The following is a 6,191-nucleotide window of genomic DNA, read 5'->3' as shown; positions in this document are numbered from 1 at the left end:
TTGCCAAGTGCTAGAAGCTGGTGGATGCGAGTTTTGACAGTGCATCCGCGGATTTGTTTTCACTTCTGTTGATATGACGGATATTGAAGGAAGTGAATTTTGATTTTAGTTGCAAGGCTGGCTCGAGGTTGAGGATCATGATATCCCCTTTTGCGGTATAGTCACCGCGCACCTGCCCTTCAACTAACAAGGAGTCGACGTGTGCTTCCAGATGTTGTACGCCGAGCTTGACTGCTAGACGTAGCCCTGCCAATAGAGCCTCATACTCTACCTCGTTATTTGTGCTTTTGAAATCAAGGCAGATTGCATAGGTAAGATCTTGGCCGTCGGGGCTGACGAGTCGCAGACCTGCGCCCGCACCTTCTTCGTTGGACGCACCATCGGTAAAAAGTGCCCATATTTCTGAAGAAGGTGGTGGTGGTGCAGTGTTTTGTTCTTCTTCGCATTCTTGGATGCGATTTGCCGGTACCTCGGCGACGAAATCTGCCAGGACCTGGCCTTTGATTGCGGGGCGCGGCTTGTAGTTTAGCATGAGTGCACCCAGCTCAATTGCCCATTTTGCTAACCTCCCAGAGATGTCAGGTTTGGATAGGATCAGGCCGATCCTGTAGTTGGTTAACACCGTGATGACGTGATTTGCGAAGTAGCGTCGCAACCGTCTTGATGCGTGTACTAGTGCTAGTACCAACTTTTCCATTATTGAATATCTTGTTTCTGGGTCTTTGAGCATCTTGCTAATGTAGTAGATGGGTGTTTGAACTCCCTCCCGCTCCACTATTAGTACCGCACCCACCGCATTCTCTACGGCGGATAGGTATAATATAAGTGGTTCACCTTTGCGTGGTGCAGTTAGAGTTGGGAGTTGTATCAAACACTCTTTCATTTCTCGGAAAGCACTTTCAGCCTCTGCGGTCCATTGGAATTGTTCTTTCTTTAGACAATGCCGCAGGGTCTTGATGAAAGAATTAGACTTAGCTGCATGGTTGGCTAAGAATCTGTTTAGTACGGCTAGCCTGCCGGCTAGTCGTTGCATCTCTTTCATTGTTGAAGGCGATGGCATGTGCTCGATCGCCTGAACTTTTTCCGGGTTTACCTTGAATCCATCTTTGGCTACGATGAATCCAAGGAATTTGCCTTCTTCCATTCCAAACGAGCATTTCCCTGGATTGAGCTTCATATTGACGCTTCGTAGAGTTTGGAATGTTCTTTCGATATCAGTGAGCAAGGTATCCTCTTCCATGCTCATGATGACTAGGTCGTCCATCTAGATTTCGACACTTTTGCTGATTTGCCCGCGGAAAGTGTCGTTCATCAGTTTTTGATAGGTTGCGCCCGCGTGCGCAACCCAAACGACATTTTTGTATAGCAGTAATTTCCGGTAGGGGTGCGGAATGCCGTTTTGTCTTCATCCTCGATTGCCATCTGTACCTGGTGGTAGCCTTTGTAGCAATCGAGGAAACATTTCATCCTCGATTGCCATCTGTACATGGAGGTTATTGACCTTTTCGTCGATTTCTGGAAGTGCGTAACAATCCTTGGGACAGGCTTTGTTGAGGTCTTTATAATCGACGCACATGCGCCAGCCCCCGGATGGTTTTTCTACCATGACTGGGTTGGACAACCAAGTCTGGTACTTGACTTCCCGCAGGATGCCTGCGGAGAGCAGTTCTTCGACCTGCTCATGCATCGCCTGGTTTTTTGCGGATCCATGGTGGCGTTGGCCTTGGATCACCGGCTTGATACCTGGCAAGGTATTCAAAAAATGTTGCGCGATTTCGCGTGGGACCCCAGTCATGTCTGCGGGTGCCCACGCAAAAATATCTTGGTTCCTGAAGAGAAGCTGCTTCAGGTGCGCTATGGTGTTGGGGGACAAAGCGTGGCCCAACGTGACCTTTTGTTCTGGGTATCTTGCGTTGAGGACCCATTTTTCCGGTTGGTTGTTGGGGGTCGGCCTTGCTATCTTGGTCGGACGCAGTTCCTCCGACGTCATAACTTCCCGGCATGCATAGATTATCGCGACCCCTGTTTCGGTTGGGAAACCGATTGAAGAATGGGGTACGGACGTAATCATGTTGAAGTCACCTTGGGATTCTCTCCCAAGGGGCACATCATATTTGGAAGTATGAGGTAAAACCATGAAGTTTACCTCTTCTATTCGTGTGTGCCTTCTGCTGGTGAGGCGCACAGGAAAAGTAATTTGGCCAAGGGGAAAGACAGTTTCCCCTGCGAACCCAGCCAACGGGTAATCTACTGCTTGCAACCAATTTTTGTCTTCTTGATCGAACTGGTTGAGGCACTGCTCATATATGATATCAGAAGTACTACCCGGGTCGATGAACAATCACTCGGTGCAGTAATGAGCTAGTTGGCCTGTAATAACGACGGCGCGCCTGTCGCGCGGACCGCCTCGGACTTTTGGGAAAACGACTTGCTCGTCTTTCCAGTCATTGTCCGGTCTTCTCGCCGCCTTGCGCGGCCTTCCTTTGCCTCCGTTAATCATATGGGTTGAGGCCACATGCATGGTCCTCTTCCCTGAGGAGGTGCCCTCGCCATGGGGGGTGATGCGTTTGGTGGTTTTTTGCCCACCGGGCAACAGGTGTTGCAGCTTCCCCTCCTTTAGGGCTCGCTCAATCTCCAGTCGGAGACTGATGCAGTTGTTTGTTGTATGGCCCTGGTCCTTGTGATACTCACAATAAAGGGTGAGATCTTGATTTTTCTTGGACTTCATTGGTTGGGCCGGTCGCAGGTACTGCGCGTCTGTGAGAAGGACTTCGCTTGGCGACTTGGTGATCTCGGTCCAGTTGCGGTCCCGAGATTCTTTCTTTGACGCCCGGTTGTCCCGTTGGGCGTTAATTGTTGCCCTTGCGTCAAACTGGTTGGTATGCGGGAAATATGGTTTGGGATCGCTGCCGCGATTCCCTGTGTCCCGGTTGCGCTTATTGTTGCGCTTGTGCTCGTAGCGGGAGGTTTGACCTTCCGCTTGGGACTGTGCCTTTGCGAGATGCGATTTAAGGGACCGTTGAGTTTGGGCGTATGTCTTGACCGCAGCCATGACATCTTCCCATTTTTTTGGTAAGCCCTCCTTGCCGGAGATGGTCATAACCATCTGCTCGTCTCTGACGGCTTTGATGAAGTGGTTACGTGCCATTTGATCGACCACGTCACCTATCTCTAGGCATTCTTTGTTGTATCGGACGACGAATGCTTCAAGAGATTCGTCGTCCTTGCGCCAGATATTCATGACGTCCATCGAATCACGTTCGTGACGTCGCTGCTGGCTGAAATGCGCGAGGAACTTTGCATGCAAGTCCTCAAATGAGGTCAGTGATCCTACTGGCAAAGAATCGAACCAAGCCCTGGCCAGACCTGTGAGGGTCTGGGGGAAAAAATGACACCAGGTGGGCTCGTCCCAGTGGCCGTTGCACCCTGCACCCATAAAAATGTTCATGTGATCGTCCGGGTCGGACGAACCATTGTATTTCCCTATGTTAACTGGGAATTTTGTGGTGGTAACATAGGCGTGGGCTATTTTTGGGGCAAATTTGGAGTTTTCTGCCGCAGCCTTTGGCCTGTAGGGTCGGCTCTCGGGGCGCTTTGCAGCGCGGAGGTATGTGTTTCGGGGATGAGTGGGAGGAGAATAGTTGCGTCCTCCCGGTCTGCTACTAGTGGCATGAGATTGCCCGCAATATGTATGGTCGTCCGGGTCGGTACAGACATATCATTCTTGATGGGACTGCGGTCCCAGCCGGCTTTGGATGCCGGAGCCGTGGTGGGCTGTGGATTGCCGCCGGTTATCGCCTTGAGGGCCCAAGCGGCTATGTACTGTGCCTCTGGCGCGAGACCCATATGAGGAGTCGTCCTCATCAATTGTGCGGACCTCATAGTAAGAGGATCCGCGGTCCTCCCGCCTGCTTCGGGAGGCTGGGCGTGAAGGAACCCTGCCGTCATATTGTAAAATACGACCCGCAGGGGTATGTGGTGCCGGGGTAGGCCCGACTTGTACTTGTGCTTCCGCACAAGCTCGATTGTATGTTGCGGCCAGCAGGGCTGCCTGCTGGTCATACCAGGCATGAGGATTCGTGTCTGGAAGGATCACAGATGCGTACTGTGAGAGATCGTGTCCAAACTTAAGGGATGCGCTCCCTTGCGTTGATGTGCTAATGTGGACAGGATTTGGGATTGGAGAAGTGATCCTCGCAGTCCCTGAGTTGGTGGGGTTTAGGTTATCCCCAGCAGTGTTATTCAGACGATCAGACATGATCTTTTGAGAGGGAGAGGGATGGTAAAAAAGTGCTAAGAGTAGCGGTGGGCGCCAATGATGAAACAATGGATAACCGGGCAGAGTTAACACACTGGTCTCGTCAAGAAGGGTTAATCCCTTCCTCTCGAGGATCGCTGGCTAAGTCGTCCGCTGGTTGATCTCCTGCACAAGGAAACAAACCGTGACTCGCAACAAGGAGGATGGGGTGGGGGGGAGGGGGTGCTCCTTGTTACCACTCTCTGGCATGAGAATCAGTAGTCTGCTTGGGAAGCAAAGTATGATAGTAGTAGTGAGAGAGTTGTGAAGAGATACCTCAAACCTGGTTTGGGGTTGGTATTTATAGCCGAGGAGTGAAGGAGGAGGTGGATGGATAGACTGACGACATGCTGCACCTTTGCAGGTGTGTCAGGCATGTCGGCTGTGGAGGTGAAGCCACGTCAGTTCAGGTGTGTCAGGCATGTCAGCTGTGGAGGTGAAGCCACGTCAGTCTGTCGCTTACGTAGACCTGACAGGCGGCTGCCATTGGTGCTACTTGCTCTGTGGTGTCAGTCCCACTTGCTGAGTGCACAGGATGCGGTGCGGGCCGCATCGCTGTTTGCGGTAACTGTTGATGTTCCCGCGTCTCACTCTTTGATCAAGAAATACGCGAGATGCGGTGCCAAGCCGCATCGTCGTCTGTGGTGACTGTTGCTGTTATCCAGCTCCCTTGTATTGATAGAAGTGTTCACTGGATGCGGTGCTAGGCCGCATCACTGTGAATACTTCTGTTTTCATACACCAGATGCGGTGCCATGCCGCATCACTATACCGTTCTCATATTCCAGGTAAGTCCTCCTCCCTCATAAGGCAGATTGGATTCAACCACTGTGTTTGCGCGTTCCCGCACGGACACAGGTAGGTTGTTAGCTAGCGGGGGTTTTGATAAGGGTAATGGTCACTCGCGGTCGTGCTGACGCGAGATCTGGGACCATACCCCTTCAAGGATGTTCTCAAAATAGCCCGAGTGGAGTCAAGCCGAGCTCGAGCTTTGGGTCTTACTCGCGAGCCAAGTTCGAGCTCAAATAAGTAAGCTCGAACCGAGCCGAGCTCGAGCTTCAGAAAAACATAATGAGCCGAGCTCGAGCCCAGTCGAGCTCGGGCTCGGCCCGGCTCATTTACACCCCTAGTGATATCACCCCGTTATGTTGTGTGACATCATGATACACCGTCGCAAAGGGTGTATGTGATGGAGGAAAATCGTGAGGGTGGTTACGACGTGATGGTTCGTGTTGTGTGTGTGGGTTTGACTTTGATGTTAAAGTATTAAGTTGTGATTGGGTGTCATATTTATTTTAGAATGTGATGACTATTACAAATATGATAAGTGAAATGTGATGAAATATGATGGAATGAGCTATCAAACGGTAACTGGGTGTGATAGTGTAATGAGTGATGAAATTTGATGACTATCCTTTCCACCCGTAGTGGGTTTAGGTTTGAAAAATTACACATTAGGTCTTTGTCTTCCTGTTTACTCGGGTAAAACATTTAGTCATTACGACATAAATCTCGTGTTACTGTTTATAAAATAAGTAAAATGCCCCTTTATTAAGAAAATAAAATGTATAAATAAAAATAAAAACCAATCAAATCACACAAATACACATTACACAATCAGAAGATTGTGTTGAATTATTGATATTTGATTTGTTGAGTAAGATGGAACTGGTGATTTATCAAAAAACTAATTATACAATGTGCTATTATACTTTCCTTTATTAGAGTTCAAGTGTTCAAATTTAATATCTTTTTACCTTGTGGGAACGTTGATGGCTGTGATTTGGTATTCTTTGAAGTATTGTGGTTAGGGATGATGGTTGTTTGAATGCATGGTGATGTTGAGGCAGATGGTGGCGGTGTTGACGACCTCACAAACAAACCAAAACAGGAC

Source organism: Helianthus annuus, chromosome 8 (assembly GCF_002127325.2).
Source record: "Helianthus annuus cultivar XRQ/B chromosome 8, HanXRQr2.0-SUNRISE, whole genome shotgun sequence".
Lineage (NCBI taxonomy): Eukaryota > Viridiplantae > Streptophyta > Magnoliopsida > Asterales > Asteraceae > Helianthus > Helianthus annuus.
This window is presented reverse-complemented; position numbering follows the sequence as displayed.